Below are 22356 nucleotides of genomic sequence, written 5' to 3'. Positions count from 1 at the left end.
TTATTGCCTCCTTGATTAACAACACTTTGAGTTTACAGTTATCATGTTCATGTTGAAATCGTTAAGTGGCCTTTCCCTTCCTTGTCACCTCATCTTCCTCCAGCTTCACTCGGCTTGTCCCATTTTTCCTCCCTGTTTTGGAGCTAATTTCCTTATGCCCATTTTCTTGAGACTTGGTTAAATTGCGGATGCAAGTTGTTATAGTTTGGTCGTTTCAAATTCGTGTGAACAACTGATTAACCTGACCATTGTGACATCTTGTATTTTCACAGATGCAGCAGAAAAGCATTTGAATTTTTCCTCAAAAACCTTGTCGTTCACAGAAGAATCGCCATTGTAAGTAATTGTTATTTCAAGATGAATCCAGAAACTTTGAAAACTATTGACCAGATGCAGAATTGTGACTATCATTGTTTATGCAGTAGTTGGGTTGACGATTTTGTTTTCACTTGTAACTTGATCTTCGGTCACTCTTTAGCTGTTGGTTGCTTGGCAAGTCCACCATCGCAGTGCATTGCCTTCTAATTTTCTTTCCTCCCTTCTTCAATGCTTTCGTAATGAAGGAGCGAAATTGTGCAATAAAGTTAATAAAGCACACGTTTTAAAATAAAATATTACATGATTATACTTCTGTTGATAATCTTTAATTCTTAGAGACTTCAGGAGAGTCGCAGAGAGTTTGCATTCCTAGTTAGAGTTGAACACAGTTGATATTTACGATGACATTGATGGTACTTGGAAGAAAAAAAGACCAAAGCATGTATTTTGATTTGGGAGTTCTCAACTGGGGTTGTTTTTTAATCAAGTGTTTTAATCAATGCCAGAGGCTGAGGGAAGACTTGATGGAAACATATAAAATAATGAGAGCATTGACAGGGGAGACAGTCAGAACCTTTCTTCTCCCAGGGTGAACATGTCAAAGACTAACCGGCATAGCTTTATGGTGAAAGAGGCAAAGTTCAAAGGAGATGTGTGGGGCTAGTTTTCTTTACACAGAGAGTGGTGGGGGCCTGGAACGCCCACCTGGTCAGGAGTGGTGGTGTGGGCAAATATAATAGTGGCATTTAAGAGGCTTTTAGTTATGCACATAGGTATGAAGGGAATGGAGGGATATGAATGCATGTGTAGGCAGATTAGATTTTTAACTTGGCGTTCTTCTGCCCACTCACTGGTAAAGCTGATCTCTTGCTGTGCTGCGGGAAGCTGGTATCTCGTGGGTGGGCAGGTTCCACAAACAGCGATCCAGTGAGATTCTTTTAGTGTAGGCGTTGTTGGGAAAACTAATCCTAAGAAGATAAAGGGCCTCTGATTCTGGGATGTGGGTGGGGTTGGTGGTACACGCAGAAGCAGCTACAGCTTGAGAAACCTGTTATCTCTTTATGAAACAGTGATGAGTGCAAAAGAGCTTCTTGAAACGACCATTGCCTGCCTGATGGCTTAACCAAAAAGTGGTGTTATATTTGTTCGGTTTGCTGATCGGGATGCATGGCACACAAAAGCCATTGATTTTGAATGGAGCAATGTAGTGTTGGTACCTTTGCCCCCTTCCCTAACACCAACAGACTTGCTCATGACACTCCTCGTTCACACTAAGTTGGGAGAGACAGGATTCCAAAAAAGACCAGATCCACTGATGCTGAAAATAAGGTTTTATTGATGAAATGTTGGGTTGCCTATTGTTACCACTGAGGTGTTCTGGTTTTGTTTTTTGGATGAAATTTTGCAGGTAAACCATGTAGTGGTAATAAATTTAAAAGCAGTGTACACAGAATGATATGTTTGATATGCACTGATATTTTAAAGGTCTTCTCCTTCTTGAGTTTGAGGCAGCAGAAGTTATGAAGCTGCTTCTGCTTCTGCTGTCTCTGTTTGTTGTCGTTCGCCTGACTGAGGTCAGTTGACAGGGCTCACCACGGGGAGGTCGATAACGTGAGCCCCATTTTTAAAGGTTTCGACTTTCGAACAGGGACCAGTGCGAACAGAAACAAGCTCTTTGATGCACAAAATTCTGATGCACAGGCCACGATGCAATGAAACTAATCCTAGAGATATAAGACTCCTGTTGCAGGGTTTTGACCCAAAATGTCAACCACGCCTTTCTCCCAACAAAAAACGCTCAACCTCCGCCAGCAAATAGTTTGTTGTCCATATCCTTCCATTTGCCTGCATGTGGTCCACATCCTTCCATCCGCTGCCTGTTCGTACACCTGCTTAAATGGTCGTTAAATGTTGCTATCTTAACCGTCTCCACCATCCCCCCAGGCCACATACTCTACTCTGTTCATGTAAACAAAAAAGCCTTGCTAATCTTCTTTCAAATGTCCCCTCTCACCTTAATCTATGCACTTTAGCAATTGATGTTTCCACCTTTGGGAAAAAGATTCTGACATGTACCCAGTCCATTTCTCTCATACTTTTATATCATTCTATCAGATCTTCGCTCAGCCTCTGAGGCTCCAGAAAACAAATGATCCAGGTTTGTCTCTCCTCATCGAGGAAACCACCTGGAGAACCTATTTTGTGTCATCTCCACTTCTACATCCTTCCTGTGATATGGTGACCAGAACCGCACTCCAAATGTGGTCTAACTGAAGTCTTATACAGTGGCACCATTCCTTTTAAACTTAATGCCCTGACCAATGAAGGCAGGTATACCATATGCCTTCTTTATTATCCTAACTGCTTGTGTAGAGCAATGGACTTGGACCCAAAGATCCCTCTGTTTGTTGCTGTCGTTCATTACCTTGACGAGACTTCAAATTCCTGAATCTGTCTGCAACATAAATGGATGTTCTTCAGTTTCCAAGCCACAACCAACTGTTTACCCCTGATATATTTCTAATGATAAAGGGAATTCAGATGTCAGGTGTTGCCTGCGAAGTTGAATCAAACATTTTGAGGGTGTATTTTGAAGCCTGTGTTCATCAGTGGGCACATCGATCAGTCATGCCATCACCCACATGCGACAATGCAACCAGCGCGATGGATGACTTACTGGAGGGAGGGAGTCTTCAGCACTGACTATCAGATACGCTGACCGGCATTCTCTCAGATAGGAAGCTGGGGAGAGCAGCAGGTCAGACGTTCGTTGATTGTAAAGTACCTCAGGATCACATGAAGCTGTAAAGGAAGTTACACAACTGCAACTTTTTTTGTTTCTGCCTAGTTTCGAGTGCATTCATTTCCCTGCCTCAAACTTTGTTCATGCATTAGACAATAGACAATAGGTGCAGGAGGAGGCCATTCGGCCCTTTCAGCCAGCACCGCCATTCAATGTGATCATGGCTGATCATTCTCAATCAGTACCCCATTCCTGCCTTCTCCCCATACCCCTTGACTCTGCTATCCTTAAGAGCTCTATCTAGCTCTCTCTTGAATTAGTGGGATATTATGGCAAAATAATCCACTAAAGGTCAACTAAAGAAACATAACTATAAATGATATATTTAGGCATAATGAAAAATTGTTCTTACTGAAATATTGAAAAAGGTCTGTATTATTGAAACTATAAAACTATTGAAAACGGCAGAGTAAAATATCTGATCAAAATATTAGATGCCTTCAAAATATAACAAATGGGTTCAATAAATGTGTAGCATTGTTTAAATAGCCCTTGATCCTGGTGTTTTGTAATTAAAAACATTGCTTGTTGAAGCTGTGACACAGATCACCTCTACTTTGTGAGCTATGTATCCACAGCACTAAGGTGCAATCTTCAAGTTACTGCAGTAACAGAGAATTTTCGGCAGTTGGTCTGACATACAAGTTTGAGTCAGAGCATAGCACTGGGAAGTTGAAGTTCGAGTATTTAAATAAATCTGGAATCAAAACAAAAGGTTGGTCCCAGTCAAAGTAACTATGAAACTACAGACTGAAGAAGGGTCTCGACCCGAAACGTCACCCATTCCTTCTCTCCTGAGATGCTGCCTGACCCGCTGAGTTACTCCAGCATTTTGTGAATAAATACCTTTGATTTGTACCAGCATCTGCAGTTATTTTCTTATACCAGCATTTTGTGAATGAAATTACAGACAACACTTTCAAGAGAGAGTTAGATTTAGCTTTTTAAGAGAGAGTTAGATTTTGCTCTTTGGGCTAACAAAATCAAGGGATATGGGGAGAAAGCAGGAACAGGGTACTGATTTTAGATGATCAGCCATGATCATATTGAATGGCTGTGCTGGCTCGAAGGGCTGAATGGCCTACTCCTGCACCTATTTTTTATGTTTCTATGTAACACTCATTAGAGTGGACCATACGGGAGGGGGGGAATGATGTCTGTTTTTGCCGATTGACCACTATAACCGAGTAAAGGAGTGAGGGGGGGTGGGGTTAAATATGTACAATGTTGGAAAAACAGCCAATAAACATACACTAAACAAGACACATGATAACAAGTTTGTTTTTTCACACCATATTCTTCACATACACACTACCATTCACTAATTGCACCATTCTCTGACTTCTAGAACTTCATTCTAATTTCTGGCAAACACTTAAACTGACACGTGTTCTTTCTAACCACAACTCTCTCTGGAAGCCATGGTCAATCACTGCAATGATAATTTAGTTTGTACGTTCCCCCATGACCACGTGGGTTTTCTCTGAGATCTTTGGTTTCCTCCCACACTCCAAAGGCGTAAAGGTATGTAGGTTAATTGGTATGGTGTATGTGTAAATTGTCCCTAGTATGTGTAGGATAGTGTTAATGTACGGGGATCGTGGTCAGTGCGGATTCGGTGGGCCGAAGGGCCTGTTTTTGTGCTGTATCTCTAAACTAAACTAAACAATGCTCTGGCACTGAGTGGCGGTAAGCACAGACTGAGATGAGATTCACTCCAACTACCTAGCGGTCTATCAATGAAACAACAAATTCTGTTCTTTGTTCCTGATATGATTGGGTGCCTCATTTGCTACAGATTTTGTCCGCTATAACTGAAATCCGTTATAAAGAGGTCTGCCGTAACAAGGGTAGACTGCAGTGGATTAGGACAAGAACTCTTCTTGTTCATTCAAGTCCTTCAAGGAAGGGAAACTCCAGAATTCAGTCTCGCCAATACTGGTGACTCCTCATCATTCTGAACTGAGACTCCACAGTGAACTGATGGACAGTGAAAGAGCGATTAAGGTTCATCCAGATCTAATGAACGAGTGAAAATTAAAATGGAAATTTGGTCACTAACGGACGAAGAGATAATCTGTTTGTGAACTGTTTGGGTAGCGAACGAAGAATTACGTGGAATTGGAGTCTAAATGGAAGAAAATCCGATGCACAATTTTTAAATGAAAAAGTTAGTTTAAAGTAGCAGATTGTATAATTTGAGGAAATGTAGGATGGATTTATAAATTTTCTTTTGCCTATTGGCTGAACTATTGGATTTTAAATGGACAAAGATCAGATTATGAATGTTATAACTAAATCTGTACATTTATCCAGTCTAAGTTGTGTTATGTACTAGTTGCAACTTATTGCAGCCCTCTTGAAGGTGAACTGCCTCCAAAAAACGTAATTTAATTGCAAAACTATTGTCACTGAGTAGAAAGGTTGATCTCAATGAGTTCAATGAATATTAATTAGATCCACAAAGAATTAATTAATTCATTCATTAATTGCGAATTCATTAATTAGATTCATTGAATCAAGTTGGGCAATTCATTGAGGACTGGTTGTGCTGTATTACCTTTAGATGGGCCCCATCTTTTTGCTCCAATATAACATTCCTCGCACAGTTTAAAGTGTCACGGGAGTTCTCCCTGTTGTCCTGGTAAAGGTTTATTGCACACCCTCCATCAGTGAAATAGATGTCAGGCCATCTGTTCCATTGTAAGTTGTGGGGCCTGGCAATTCTTGTGCATTAGCAGTGACTAGATTTTACAACTCTCTTCACTGACTGTGATGGTTTATAATTGCTTCTTCTTTAAATGAGTTGCTATTTGAATCCTTTTTCCCATGGAGGTAAATCTATGAGATTAACCTTATCATCTAATTTCATATCGTGACAAGGTTAAGGAACGTTGGTTGATGAGGTGGCACAGTGGTAGAGTTGCAGCCTTACAGCGCCAGAGATCCAGGTTCGATCCTGACTATGGTGTTTGTTTGTACAAAGTTTGGAAGTTCTCCCCGTGACCTGTGTGGGTTTTCTCCGGGTTTTCTTTGGTTTCCTCCCACACTCCAAAGACATGCAGGTTTGTAGGTTAATTGGCTTGGTATATTTAAACAAAAGTAAATTCTTCCTAGTGTGTAGAGTAGTGTTAGTATCCTGGTCAGTGCAGACCCGGTGGGCCGAAGGGCCTGTTTCCAAGCTGTATCTCTAAACTAAAAACGAAACCCAGGTTTGATCTAATTACTGGTGCTGCCTGTTCTGAGTTTGCACATTCTCCCCATGACCGCATGGGCTATCCCAAGGTGCTCCGGTTTCCTCCCAAGTGCTAAAGACATTTTGCTTTGGTGAAAATTGCAAATTGTCCCTCTTGTGCAGGATAGTGTTAGTGTACAGGGGTCGCTGGTCATTGTGGACTTGGTGGGCTGCAGGGCAGGGCCTGTTTCCATGCTGCATTTCCAACCTAAACTACACTAAACTAAACTTCACTGATTTGGATGGGTCGTTATTGCTTCTACTTTAAATGTGTTTCCATTGAAGCCTTTTTTGCCATAGATGTAAATCTGCGAAATTGTCACCCAATTTCATATCGTGACAAGGTTAAGAGACAGCAATACTATAGAACACGTAGTGCCTGTCTCATCATCTAACCTTCTCTGGGCAGGGCCAGTATACATCAATCTTTGTGATATTTTTATTTCTTTGAGAGTTGACTGCAGGTAAAAATGGGAATGAGATGATATTTCCAGGTGTCCTTATTATTCGCTGAGCAAAGGATGCAATCCCAGGGCGTTGCATAAACCATTATTCCTTTCTGGATGGTTAAAGTTTATATCTTACTGGTTAATATCCCGCCCCCTCCCCTGACATCAGTCTGAAGAAGGATCTCGACCCGAAACGTCACCCATCCCTTCTCTCCTGAGATGCCGCCTGACCCGCTGAGTTACTCCAGCATTTTGTGTCTACCTATCGGTGATTGATGGTCGACGTGGACACGGTGGGCCGAAAGGGTCTGTTTTCATGCTGTACCTCTAAACTAAAACTGAACTAAGGAGGACTCTGAATTCAAGAGGCCTAAAAGGACCATGGTTTAATTTTCCGACAATGATGTCCAAGATTCCTAAACCCTCCCCCAATTCTTAGCAATAAATAAATGATCTCCACTGATGGTCCAACTCTAATTGCACTGTGAACCATCCTATTGCTTAATTCCTTAAGGTCATCATTCCACCACAGACAAACACTTTGAATAGTGTTGCCGTGGACAAATACATGTTAGTTTTTGTTCTGTTAATTAGCTGCTTTTTTCGTGTCCATCCATCATCTATGTTTCGAATGTTACATCACTGTCGTTGTCCGTCCTGAAAAGGGCGCAAGCTTCCGGTGACAATCAGTGCAAGCCATAATTTTTAGATTTTGAGATACAGTGCGGAAACAGGCCCTTCGGCCCACCGAGTCCGCGCCGCCCAGCGATCCCCGCACATTAACACTGTCCTGCACACACTAGGGACAATTTTTACATTTGCCCAGCCAATTAACCTACATACCTGTACGTCTTTGGAGTGTGGGAGGAAACCGAAGATCTCGGAGAAAACCCACGCAGGTCACGGGGAGAACGTACAAACTCCGTACAGTACAACACCCATAGTCAGGATCGAACCTGAGTCTCCGGCGCTGCATTCACTGTAAGGCAGCAACTCTACCGCTGCGCCACCGTGCCTCACTTGTACAATAGACGATGGTGGTAGTAGAATTAGCTCAGGACACTTCCAGTTTCCAGCCCTGTGATGTGGATGCTTCTGCTGTGGGGCCTGTTGATTAGCTATTAGGTACTTCCAAGGAAAATAATTCTGGAGACACGACTGTCTATCCTTGCATGGATATTGGTCACTTTCTAAAGTGTTGCTGCTGCTGGAGTGTTTTTGTTTCAGCCTGCCTGAATAAACAGATAAACAGAAATTTGCAGTTGAAGTCCAAATAATGCTCAGAGCTGTCCCAAGATAGATTTTCCAGCACTGGCAATTGATACAAATCAAAAATATGCAGATGCTGAAACTCTGAAGTAAAAAGAGAAAATACTAGAATAAAAACTCAGCAGGTCAAGCAGCATCCGTGGAAAGAGAATCAAAGTTAATATTTCAGGTTGAAGAACAACCTTCCCCATCGATGTTGGGATTGGCTGTTGTCCTGTGTGTGAATGTTTTTGTTGCTTTGTTGGTTCCATAATTAAGTCAAGGATAAAAGGAAGATTGTGAAGCTGCAAGTTAGCACCCTTTCCAGGTTAAGAAAATAGTGTGTTTGGAGCAGTGATCGTCAGTCCCAAGGGTTCTCATCAGGGGTAAGATTCAACACTTGGAAGCTGCATACTGAGAGAATAAGTTTCCTAAGTAACTACAGGGCAGCCCAGTGGTGCAGCGTTAGAGTTGCTGCCTTACAGCGCCAGATGCCCGGGTTCGATCCTTGCACGGACTTCCCATCATTCCAATGGTTAACAACAGAGATCATCTTTAGGCTGATTGTAGTTCTTTTGCGTCCCTTGGAAATTTTTGTTAATAGATCCATATAAATAAAAGTTGTGTCGGAAGGAACTGCAGATGCTGATTTACACCGAAGATAGACACAACATGCTGGAGTAACTCAGTGGGTTTGGCCGCACCTTTAAGAATAGGTGACTTTTCAGGTCGAGACCCTTAGACTCTTATGGAAGGGTCTAAAAAAGGGTCTCGACCTGAAACGTCACTATTCCTTTTCTCCAAAGGTGCTGCCTGACCCACTGAGTTACTCCAGCATTTTGCGTCCTTCTATTTAGTCTGGTCGTCATTCTTTTGCATCCCTTGGAAAGTTTTGTTAATAGATCCATATAAATTAAAGTTGCTTTTATTGTTGATGAAAATGTCGCGTGGATGAAATTGCTGAAGGCAAGAATATTTGTGCAGTTGTTTGGACTGGGTATTCAAACAGCTGAAGGCAATTTCCATGTTTTGGGTTGAGGTCTATTATTTCCCAAAGGCCATTAACCTTTGAGAAGTGCATTTAGGGCAGGACCAACACTAAGCATCTTAATGCTCACAATGCGGAGAAATTAATCCTCTGGCGAGAAAAGATGGTGATTAATGTCTTGTTCTATACCTCTTGGAGTTCACAGCAAGGTCACAACGTTATCGCCAATGCAGGTCGATCCAGGCTACTATCCCAAGATTATTAATTCCAAAATGAAGCATATCATTTTGTAGTTGGTTAACCCTCGCTTAAATCATTGTGAACAGATTGTTGGTTTTCTCTAGGTTTTATGTGTTATTAGAATGTTGGTGTGTATTATTAAATCTTTGCAATAGGGTGAGAAATGCTGGTTTTAGTTCAGAAAATTTAAACCACCTGGACAGGCTTGAAGATTTTTTTTTTTTTGCTTAAGCCTCAAGTAATTTGATCGAGGTCTAAAATAATGAAAGGATTACATGCTGTGCACACTAATAAATTATTTGAAGCAGATCGCTTGTGGAAGACCAATGCATTATGTGGATGATTGCATTGTGAGGAGCTGACCAGAAGACATGGGAGCAAGTTTCAGTCTGATTTTTGTCATCTTGTCTGGATTCCTGTCCGAAAGAAAATGTGATCTGTCCACTTGGCTCCCTGTTGATAAGTAATAGGAACTCGAAGATCGTTTTTTTCACTCTGAGGGTGGTGGGTATATGGAACGAGCTGCCAGAGTAGGTAGTTGAGGCAACCTGGATAGGAAAAGTTTAGAGTGATAAGGGCTAAACACAGGAAGGTGGGACTAGTGCATCTTGGTCGGCATGGGCAAGTTGGGCTGAAGGGCTTGTTTCCATGCACTACGACTTAGAGGTCATGCTGTCATAGGCCATGCCTGTAGGTCAGAGTTTAAGATAATTCATTCCTTTATTTTGCTCTTCAGAGCCTGTTGAACTCATTCTTCAACAGAAAATTTTCCATTTGCTTGGATTTTGTTTTGTCTAACAAAATGTTATCTTGATAAAGCAGCACACTTGGTTGGCAACCCATATATCATCCTAAATATTCACTCCTCCACCAACAATGCACAATGTGTACCATCTACAAAGTACATCACAGTTGACCTCCAAGTACCTCCACAAACTTGGAAGCTACTAACAACATGGCAACATCACAGCTTGCGGAGTCCTCTCCAGGTGACATGTTTTGGATGGTGGGGGCGGGGGGGGAGGGGAGGGGGGTGGGGGTTGGGTGATGGGGCAGAGAGAAGTAATACCAGCGCTGGGTTTAAATCCTGGAATGCTCTGCCCAAACGCTCTGTGACCATCTTCACCAGTAGAACATGATTAGGACAGGTTTGGAGCGATATGGGCCAAACACGGGCAGGTGGGACTTGTGTAGCTGGGACATATTGGCCGCTGTGGGCAAGTTGGGCCGAAGGGCCTGTTTCCACTCTGTATCACTCTGACTATGACTGCAGTGTTTTAAGAAGATGGGAGCCGATCTTTTCTCAAAAGCAGTTGAGAATCGAATAGAAATGCCAACCTTGCCAACGATTCCTCTTTCCGTCAATGAACAATGATTGAGAATAGTGGACCACAATGCCATGATCTACCAAATGACCATGACCATGTGTTACTTTTCAAGTACTTGCCCGTGACCACAATATTGAGATGTTATTATATATAAATTTCTTCCACTGGCATGCAGCTCTTTTCTCTTTGAGCTGAAATTAGATGCAGTCTGGGCCTTGTTCCCAGTGGGTGTACTGATGGCAAAAAGCTATCTAGAGTTCAATATAAATTGGCACTTCATGGTTGCCATGGCCACAAAGATGGGAGGTGTGGGGAAATGGAATTGTCACTTCAATAAAGGTGTTGTGAACTTGGAATAGAATCGAAGCTTTACTATGCATATAAACTGCTGCATCCAACTAAGTAAATCATTTTAAAGGGACATAGAATAGATGGTGCCTTGGGATGTTTTAAAATCATTAAAATTAAGCTGCATTAGCCAAGCTTCTGTAGAAAATCCAAGATTTTCGAAACTGCTTGAAGGCAGATGGGAGACCATTGGTTTGGCAGACATCTCCGTACATGGTCATAAATAACGTACCGTTGAAAAGAAATGCAAATATTTAGGGCAGTGGAGTACATTTATATATAACCTCAAACGACTTAATAGGTTCTTGATTTGTAAGGGTGTCAAAGGTTACCGGGTGAATGGGGTTGAGTGGGAAAGATAAATCAGTCATGATTAAATGGCAGAGTAGACTTGATGGGACAAATTGTCAAATTCTACCCCCTATGACTTATGAACAGTGAACCATGCCAACTATTTTTGCCCATGGCTCTCTGTAGACTTGCTAGTCAATTTGTATCTTCATTTTCATTGCTTGTGTGAGTTTCACCAGGCCCAGGTGGCTTTTCAGCCAGACGTGATGACTGAGCAATAAGACCAAAAGAAGGGATTGTCAAGGTCATTGGGGCAATATCTGATGTCCATTTGTGTTTTACATGTGATGGCATGATCAAATACTCGCTTGAAACTTTTAGTGTGCCCTAAAAGTTGGTGCACTTAAGCCATAAGCCCACCAATTGAGTTTGAAAATGGTACCCATCCTACATCCGGATTGGTAGTCATCCGGTTGGGGAAGAGGAAGGATCAGAGACATTTGAGGATGAATGGATTGGGATCAGGGAGGCTGGTGTATGTTGGAGAAGGGAGATTGGAGAGGCTGACAGCAATTGTTTGATGAGAGCCATTGGGGCAACCAGCACATTAATATGGGATAAGGAGTAGATTGGGAGGTGTAGCTTGAGCATCTGGGACATACGGATAGCAGTAGAAACTCGTGGAGTTGCAGGGACCCCCTGGTCATTTGGTGGGTAGTTCAGTGCAAAAACATTTGTCTGTCTCAAGGCATAAGTAAGCATTTTGGTTATCTGTAGATCTCCCTATTTGGTGTCAGAGGTGTCAGGACCATGTCATGAGGTGCTTACTGTAATGTACCTCAGGAAAAATGCTGCAAATTTTGTTGCACAGGGAAAGATATTATCTGCTCAACCTTGATGTGGAACTCACTTCGGGGCTTTAAGCGTGACTCATGGCAGGAACTGCCTGGATAAGTTCCCTGACCAGACTAAATGCCATTTTTGCTGGGTTAATGTTTTGTTTGAGTTGAATAGTGCTGAAAGGGAACTGCAATGCAACCTAGGCCACAGTTTTGGGGAGTATAATGAGTCGTAAATCCCATTGTTTCACGGTACAATGTTATCTGTAGGGGTGCCCCCCATGATATCCAGCTTTAAGGCACGCACTTATGGGTGACCAAAACCTTTGGAGAGTACTGAATATGTGGACATGGGAGGGGCGGTGGGAGGGAAAGGGTCAGTTGGAGAGCGTTGAAGAAGAACCATCTCTGGTCTTGGCTTTACAATACCGATGTTTGCTTGTTATAAAAGCCATATGTTAAGGAACCTATAATCTAGAGTATAGATAGGGAATTCAGAACAAACAGAACGCAAATTTAATTAGGACCTGAGGGCAAATTTTTCCACATGGAGAATGGTGGGTGTATGGAACATGCTGCCAGAGGGGGTACTTGAGGCAAGTACAATAACAACATTTCAAATACATTTGGACAGGTACGTGGATAGGAAAGGTTTGCAAGGATCTGGCCCAAATACAGGCAAATGGAATCGCTTAAATTGGCCATTTTGGTTGGTATGGGCAAGTTGGGCTGTAGGAGCTTTTTCCATGCTGTATGTCTATGGCAATGGATTGTCACACCATGTTGCAATTTCTTAATGGGCTCTTTGTATTTGCCAATTGGCAAGGATTTTCATTGCTATTGAGGTTGACTAGTGAAAGAACCAAATTTTGGGGACACTGGGTTGAAACTGCAAGATACGAACCTTCAGCCAGAATTTTTGTTTTAATTCAGTGACCATTTGATTTCTCTTTTATTTCTCACTCTCTTGACTGCTAAAGTATAAACTTGTCGAGAATTAATTAAGTTTCTTGCTGTATTGAAGCTATATTCTCAATTCTAGTAATAAAGAAAGGGGAAGATGTGTTTTATTTAAATGAAAAATTCGCATTTGATATTACTTGTTAATATTAATATTTTAAATATTTCGGGCACAGTCTGCTGACAGTGAGTTCTTTACTAGCAATGGATGAACGTAACAGACATTGAAAAGTAAGTTTTATATTTCATTACATTTTAAGTATAAATATTTCCTTGGGATTTATGAATAAACAAGTAGATTGTCCTGGTGTTACAAGCAAGAGTTTAGACGAAATATAATGTTGGGGTGCATTGGATCAAAGGGCAAGGCATATCTGGATCAGGATTTGAAAGCACAATGGCATGTTTTAAAGCTATGCAGTGTCTTTGTTTTGATTTCAAATTTATTTCACAAATTGTGCTTTAGTTTATCAAGGAAATATCTGAAGTTCAAATTGTTACATTGAACGATGCTTGAGGTGGTTCCATAAGAGTAGTTTCTACTATTTGTGCACAGGTAAGAACTTATAGTGAAAAAGGTTGACAGGTGGACATTATTAAATCAGTGGGCTTTTGTGCACTGCACTATGGATGCAATACCAAACGTTTTTGTTTAGTTAAAAAATATATAATTATGGTGAAAAATAGTATCGGTGATAAAAGTGGTTGCAGATAGTGTGAGCAATGGCATCACGGTGTCATCTATCACCCACAAAATGACTTCTATAGCTGTATGCTGGGACTGGGCTTTTATTCACTTTGCCTAACAAGAATAGTAATGAGATAAAGCCAATGCGGATAATGAACAGATGCAAATAACTAATGAACAAAGCTGTGTTGAGGAGCAAGAGAGAATGAATGCATGCCACAGTCAGAGCTCCACCAGCATCCCGTGCCCCACTCCTTCTTACTTTCCCCAGTGACCCTGCAATTTATCCTCTCTCTCACGTGCACATTGACTCCCCTTTGATTCTTTTGCTACTTGCTCAGATTAAGAGGTAATTTACAATAGTCAATTAATCTACCTGCACGTTTTTGGAATGTGTGAATATGGGCAGTGGTTACAAAAGCCTGACGTTGTACATCACTAGTTATTCAGGATACAGTCATCATGTTCTTTAACCAACCTGGACGACCCTAACTATGCTGGACCATGGACCATTTCTTGCACCACCACAGACTTGCTTTTTTCTAATTGTGTTTTGCACTAAAGTCTCTTTTTTTCACAGTAATTTTTCTTTTTTATTATCTTGCAGAATTTTGTGTAATTTAGCTATAATTTATGTATATTTATTTATGTATCTGAATCTATGTGCCTGTGATGCTGCTGTCAATAAGTTTCATTGATCTTGTTACTTGCTATATTGGGTATGTGACAATAGACATGACTTAAAAGAAAGCAGAGCACAACAGAGAGGCATGTGCTCAAGGTGTAAAGGTGCAAATTCCACAAAGACAGCACCCAATTTCAGGATCAGGAGTTATGATGATGTTGCCAGGACTCAAGGGCCTGAGCTTTCTGGAGATGTATTGTAAGAAAATAACTGCAGATGCTGGTACAAATCGAAGGTATTTATTCACAAAACGCTGGAGTAACTCAGCAGGTCAGGCAGCATCTCAGGAGAGATGGAATGGGCGACGTTTCGGGTCGAGACCCTTCTTCAGACTGCAAGCTAGGGCTATATTCCTTGAGTGCAGGAGGCTAAGGGGTGATCATACAAAGGTGTATTAAATCATGAGGGGAATAGACAGGGTAAATGCACAGTGCTTTACCCAGAGGAGGGGAATCAAGAACCAGAAGACATTGGTTAAGATGAGAGGGAAAAGATTTAATGGGAACCCGAGGGGCAACCTTTTCACACTGAGGGTGGTGGGTACATGGAATGAGCTGCCAGAGGAGGTAATTGAGGCAAGTATGATAACAACATTTAAAAGACAATTGGACAGGTACATGGATAGGAAAGGTTTAGAGGGATATGGGCCAAATGTAATCAGATGGGACTAGCTTCGATGGGGTGTCTTGGTTGGCATGGTCGCGTTTGGCCTGTTTCAGTGCTCCATTACTCAATAAGATCTTGCCCAGAAGCCTGGCAGTGTGAGAGACCCCAGCATTACACGGCATGCCACTGCACCACCCAATATTTTTATTACTGTGTCGTTTTTGTGCCTCTATCTCAGGGTTGTGTCACCCAAGACAAGATTATATTTCACAAGTTTTTACGGATATAACAATTAGTGATATTTAAGCCACTGTTAATTGTGGTAAATATGTAGCTGCATCATTCCATTAGGAATAGAAAGAAGCATGAAGATAGTCTGAAGGAGGGTCTCGACCCGAAACGTCACCCATTCCTTCTCTCCAGAGATGCTGTCTGTCCCGCTGAGTTACTCCAGCTTTTTGTGTCCATCTCCCGTTTAAACCGGCATCTGCAGTTCCTTCTTACACATTGTGATTCTTAAACTTTTATTATGAAGTTGAAAGTAGCTCCAAACATTTGTTGACGGGAATGGGATAGCGATGAATTTTTTTTTGGAGAATTCTGTTCAAAAGCAGAAGGATCAATACAACAGATCGTCAGCGGATGCAATCTCACTGGTTCTTCACTCTGCACTCAAATACTTTAGATTTTTTTTTAGGTTTAGAGATACAGCGCGGAAACAGGCCCTTCGGCTCACCGAGTCCGCGCCGCGCAGCGATCCCCGCACATTAACACTATCCTACACACACTAGGGACAATTTTTTTTTAACATATCACCCAGTCAATTAAACTACAGACCTGTACGTCTTTGGAGTGTGGGAGGAAACCTAAGATCTCGGAGAAAACCCACGCAGGTCACGGGGAGAACGTACAAACTCTGTACAGACGGCGCCCGTAGTCAGGATAGAACCTGAGTCTCCGGCACTGCATTCGCTGTAAGGCAGCAACTCTACCGCTGCGCCACCGTGCCGCCCCACTTGAAGAACAAGAGCATGTACGTCAGACTGGTGTTCGTCATTTACATGTTAACGTTCAAAATCACCATCCCCAGCCCCTCCATACCCATCCAACTCAGAGGAACTGGGTCTCCCTGCTCATCCTTTTGCAGTTGGTTCCTCAACTTCCTCATCAACAGACTACAATCAGCACAAATAGGCAACAACAGTTCATCCTCGTCAACCACCATCAAACGCAAAAGAAGGATGAGAGGGGATCTTATAGAAACATATAAAATTATGAAAGGGCTGAACAAGCTAGATGCAGGAAAAATGTTCCCAATGTTGGGGGAGTCCAGAACCAGGGGCCACAGTCTTAGAATAAAGGGGAGGCCATTTAAAACTGAGGTGAGAAGGAACTTTTTCACCCAGAGAGTTATGAATTTATGGAATTCTCTGCCACAGAGGGCAGTGAAGGCCAAATCACTGGATGGATTTAAGAGAGAGTTAGATAGAGCTCTAGGGGGCTAGTGGAATCAAGGGATATGGGGAGAAGGCAGGCACGGGTTACTGATTGTGGACGATCACCCATGATCACAATGAATGGCGGTGCTGGCTCGAAGGGCCGAATGGCCTCCTCCTGCACCTATTTTCTATGTTTCTATCGTGGACACCTCAAGGCTGCATCCTCAGTCCCCATTCCCGAGACTGTGGACTCACACACAGCTCCAATGCCATCTTTAAATTTGCCTACAATACCACCATTGTTGGACAAATAGTGGATAGTCAGACAGCAGGAGGGAGATTGATAATCTGATTGCATGGTGCCATATGCCATTGACCAAGGATCAGAGAAAATAAGCAGAGTTAAAGTTTCAAATCAATGATATTTCATCTTGCATGATTTTTTTGATGAAAGTTCTTCATTCTGAATAGTTGACTCACTTTCTCTTTCCGCAGGTGCTGCCAGACCTGTTAATATTTCCACCATTTTCTGCAGTCTCTTACTGTTTTAATTCCCCTGCGAAGAGGAACCTCATGGCGATGGTTTTATATTTAAGTTCCTTGTGATGAGCAAGGGATATTATGAGTCAAACAAGAGTATTAAGAGACAAACAAGTCCCATCACTCAAGATAGACACAAAAGCCAGAGTAACTCAGCAGGTCAGGCAGTATCTCTGGAGAAAAGGAATAGATGACCTTTTAGGTTGAGACCTTTCTTCAGACTCAGGGGAGAGGGAACCGAGGAATATGAAAAGGTACACAGAAGAAATTAATGAAAGTTATGGAAAAACACAGATCAAAGCCAGCAACGATGGTCAAGGAAAGGTGGAGCCCACAATGGTGCTTTGTTGGCTGTGGGGAAGGTAATTACAAGTAATACAAACAGAAACTCAGCACGACAACAGTGATACTAGTACATCAACTAGGGTGAGGGAGGGACAGAGAGAGAAGGGATGCAAGGGTTACTTGAAGTTAGAGAAATAAATATGTGTAGGAAAATAACTGCAGATTCTGGTTTAAATCGAAGGTAGACACAAAATGCTGGAGTAACTCAGCGGGTCTGAAGAAGGGTCTTGACCCGAAATGTCACCCATTCCTTCTCTCCTGAGATGCTGCCTGACTCACTGAGTTACTCCAGTATTTTGTGTCTACCTCAGAGAAATCAATATTCATTCCGCTGGGTTGTAAACCTGTTTGACTCACAAGGGTTTAAATTTAAAACCATCACCATAAAGTTCTTTTGGGTTTAGAGGGTAAGTTTTCTTCTTTAAAGAGCCTTGGTGAGCCAATTGCTTTAAGACAATTCCAGCTGTTCCCTGCACATTTCCACAATTAATCAGCTATGTGGATTAACCCTGATCAACATCAACCTTTGGAACTGGTTACTACAAAAGTAAAGAACACCATGTTAACCTAAAATATGGAGCAACAAAACTCATTGACCTGGGAGAATATTGGTTCTTTCTTCATTGTCTAAAATGGAAAGTAAAATTGCCAGTTTTCCAATTAAATGGTCTCAATGCCTAGCATTATATCACCTGCTGAGGTGCTTTACTTTAGCCAGCTTCTATTTTACATATACGCTGGGGAAGAAAGTGCATTACATTTTTTATAAAGTGATCTTCCATAAGGAGGAAGCACAGAACTTTTTTCCAAATCATTCCTCAACCCCCCCCGTTTGAAGAGATTGCCAACTGATGTGTTGCTCAGTCTCATGACCATTTGATATTCAATCTATTGCTCATTTATACAGAGATGAGCTGCAGGTCACATCTTGCCTTGCACAGAAATGCCATTGTTAACTTTTTGAATGCTGACTTCAATTTTCCCACGAGTCAGATGGGAGATAAGCTGGAATATTTGAGTATGATTCTTCCATTTGAAGATGGTTTGGTGCAGTTGACGTGACAATGGTTTATTTCTTCGATACTTTCCCTGAGATTTACTGCCTGTCCAGAGATAACAGTAAGCATGACCCATGCATGTTTTCATTGCCATCATTGCAATGGTTTTGCCCTCGCTTGGGATTCACATGCAAATTGGTTTTAGATTCAGGAAATGTACTGAGATGAAGCAAAGATAGATGCATTTTCGAGTCAGTAAGGTGAGGGCATGGGAGATTATTTTAATTTGATCCAATGGTTATACTGATGCTGGGCTGATAAAGATGGAGACTGCATGTTGGTAGGGAGAGGGTATGTGATCAAGTGTGTTCCGAGTTTAGGCATGGTGGCGCAGTGGTAGAGTTGCTGCCTTACAGCGCCAGGGACCCAGGTTCGATCCTGACTATGGGCCCTGTGTGTACGGAGTTTGTACGTTCTCCCTGTGATTGCGTGGGTATTCTCCGGGTGCTCTTGTTTCCTCCCACACTTCAAAGACATACAGGTTTGTTGGTTAACTGGCTTGGTATAAATGTTAATGGTCCCTCGTGTGTGTAGGATAGCGTTAGTGTGCGGGGATCGCTGGCCGGCGCGTGTTTGGCCTGTTTCCGTGCTGCATCTCCAAACCAAAAACTAGACTAAAACACAGCGCGCGCAGGAAGGATGGGTGCTAATCCACTGGGAAAGCAAGAGAGTGTTAAGTTGTGGGAAGATAGATACAAAAAGCTGGAGTAACTCAGCGGGACAGGCAGCATCTCGGGAGAGAAGGAATGGGTGACGTTTCGGGTCGAGATCCTTCTTCAGACTGGTTGTGGGAATTGGCTGATCAATCTGCAGATTTATTTACTCGCTCGTAAATTGGTGTGCATTCCTGATTCATCATGACAAAGGAGCACGACACTGGTACGGACTTTGCCGAGCCACTTTCCACCAGAACCTCTGTACTACGGCTGCAGTGTATTAGCGCACTTAATATGATGCAAGCTGCCCTGGAGACCGGCTTCCTTTGTGTTGATCTCTCTGATCTTTCCACGCAGAGCACAGAATACATAATGAATCCTGACTTCCAGATGCCATGCAGTTGTTTTCTCTTGGTGTTCTGGTGTTTATAGACTTTGATCCCACAATAAAAATGAGGCCGCTTCTGTCAATTTTTTTTTCTTTTTGCCTCCTGACTCCTCCTCTGCACTTGGGATAATACAGATCCAATTAAATTGGTAATTCAATGTTTGGTAATTCAAGTCTTGTTATTTTTGCCTATCATCACTCTCGTTGATTATAAAAAATAGCACAGCACCCCACGCATATGTCTGGAAATCTGGATTGACTGTTACAGTGTAAAGAGATATTTCTATTCAGAATGAGGAAAATAGTCCCCAACTTTTATATATTAAAAAAATGTTGAATCCACTTATTGTTCTTATTTCAGTTTTCTCAGTGAAATCCCTCTTTTGAAATTGGTTCTAATTTCCATGGGGTTTACCATAAATCTACAACAAAATGTGAGGCAAAGGATGTAGTCAGTCTGAAGAAGGGTCTCGACCCGAAACGTCACCCATTCCTTCTCTCCAAGATGCTGCCTGACCTGCTGAGTTACTCCAGCATTTTGTGATACCTAGTCATTTGGCTCAATACTTTAATGCAAATGTTTATGGTCGAAGAGTCTACACCTATCTGAACACTATCATGCTAGTCTTAAAAAAAAAAGACAAAGTGCTGGAGTAACTGAGCAGGTCAGGCAGCATCTCTGGAGAACTTGGAAAGGTGATGCTTTGGGTCAGGACCCTAATGAAGAATTATATACAATTCTGAAGAAGAGTCCCGGCCTGAAACATCACCTATCTATGTTCTCCACAGATGCTGCCTGGCCCGCTGAGTTTCTTCAACTTTCTTTTGTAAACCAGCATCTGCACCAGCGACTCGAGTTTGATTCTGACTACGGGTGCTGTCTGTATGGAGTCTGTACGTTCTCCCTGTGACCACATGGGTTTTCTTCAGGTGCTCCGGTTTCCTCCCACACCCCCAAAGACGTACAGCTTTGTAAGTTAGTTGGCTTCAATAAAGTTGCAAATTGTCCCTAGTGTGTAAGATAGTGCTCATGTGTGGGGTGATCGCTGGTCGGTGCTGAATCAGTAGGCCAAAGGGCCTGTTTCCACACTGTATCTCTAAAGTCTAAAGTCTTTTGACCAAAGTACAAAATGTTTTCAGTTGCCTAAGTTGTTCTTGGTCTTTCCTAGTTAACCACCGCCAAATTTCATTTGAAGATCGAGATATGTCATTGCCCCTCTCAGATATTTGCTTCATACGTTTTCAATTTAGTTTGGATTAGCAATGAGATGACTGTCTTAAGTGTTACAAAGCTTTGTTTCCATTGGCATTTCTATCTAAGAACTCCACATGTTACAAATGGGGTCCTGTCACGTTCCGTTAATTCACTATTTGTGTGTTAGACGACTAATCATGAAGAAGTCATCAACTCAACCACAATCTAATTCCATCCAGTCCTGACTGGGACCACCTTCGTGCAAGAGGCTTGGATGGGCCAGAATTAGTTGGGTGCATCAGAAAGGGTTTTTTGAAACAGTAGGTGGATATTCCAACTCAAGGGACCATGCTGGACCTTGTAAAGGGAAACAGACCTGACCGGGTGACTACCATTTCAGTGGGAGATAACTTTGGGAATAGTGACCAAAAGTTTTAAGATAGTTATGAATAAGGATAGATCTGGATCTCTGGGGGAAGTATTAAACTGGGGAGGGCAACAATGTTAAGCAGATAGTTTGACCTGAAGCTGTTAAATGGATAACTTCGCATCACACATGTGGGTGTTATTTAATAGCAGCTAATCAGAGTTCAGGACCAGTGTGTTCTAGTTAGGGGGAGGGACAAGATGGCAAAGTAGGAGAACCTTGGATGATGAGAGAGGTTATGAGTATTGGTCAAAAAGAAAAGGGAAGCATATGTGTGGTTTAGGATGATGAATAGACGAGGCATTTGAGAAATATAAAGAAAGCAGGAAAGAACAAACAGGGAATGAGGAAGGCCAGAAAGGCCAATGAAATGTCATTGGCATCAATGAAAGAAAATCCCAAATTGTGCGTTAATAACAAGGGGGGTAACTAGGGCAGGGTAGGACTACACAATGGTAAAGGGGGGAATTAATGCTTGGAGTGAGAGGATGTAGTTGAGTTTCTAAATGAGTATTTTGCATCTGTATTCACCAAGGAGCAGGACATCGAGGGTAGTGGAATCAGAGGGAGAATGCTAAAATGTAGGGCCAGGCATCATCTGTGGAGGGAATTGGGAGGCAATCTTTTGGGTCAGGACCCTTTTATCGTCTGAAAAAGGGTTTGGACCTGAAGCGTGGCCTATCCGCTCCCTCAACAGATGCTGCCTGACCTGCTGAGTTACTCCAGCACCTTGTGTTTTGGATGAAAATGTAGAAGGGTTTGTTAGACAACACAAAAATTGGCGGAGTTGCTAATAGTGAAGAAGGCTCGTCAAAGGATACAGAAGGATAAATTAGTTACAGATAAGGGTGAAGAGATGGCAGATGGAGTACAATCTGGGAATATGTGCGGTGTTGCATTTGGGTGGTCAAATGTAAGGGGAAAGTACAGTTAATGTTAGAACCACTAATGTACAGACACATATTGGGGTCCAAGTCCATAGCTCATTGAAAGTAGCAACACAAATATACTGGTAAAGTGGACTGGTTGCCTTCGTTAATGGGGGCATTGTGTATAAGAATCAGGAAGTCATGTTAAAGCTTTTGATTGAGCTGCATTTGTAGTGTTTGTGTGCATTTCTGGTTGCCCTGGTACAGGATGGATGTGGGTGCTTTGGAGAGAGTGCCAAATAATTTTAACAGATTGGACACGAATGAGATGAAATTAGATATAAAGACAGGTTGGATAAACTGAGAACAAACTGAGAACAAAGCACTGCAGATGTTGGTTGATGCACAAAAGG

At 42.1% G+C, this 22356-nt stretch overlaps 1 protein-coding gene across 5 annotated transcripts in view; it reads left to right on the top strand.

Annotated features, from left to right (window-relative positions):
* Positions 1-22356, top strand: part of pknox2 (pbx/knotted 1 homeobox 2) — a 411407-nt gene that overhangs the window by 67822 nt on the left and 321229 nt on the right. For all 5 annotated transcript variants that reach the window (XM_078427015.1, XM_078427017.1, XM_078427016.1 and 2 more), the window contains exon 2: positions 273-336. The gene's annotated coding sequence lies outside the window, so the exon portion shown is untranslated. The remainder of the gene's footprint in view (positions 1-272; positions 337-22356) is intronic.

Source organism: Rhinoraja longicauda, chromosome 32 (assembly GCF_053455715.1).
Source record: "Rhinoraja longicauda isolate Sanriku21f chromosome 32, sRhiLon1.1, whole genome shotgun sequence".
NCBI lineage: Eukaryota > Metazoa > Chordata > Chondrichthyes > Rajiformes > Arhynchobatidae > Rhinoraja > Rhinoraja longicauda.
The sequence above is the reverse complement of the archived record's forward strand: the minus strand, read 5'-3'. Positions and strand labels throughout refer to the sequence as shown.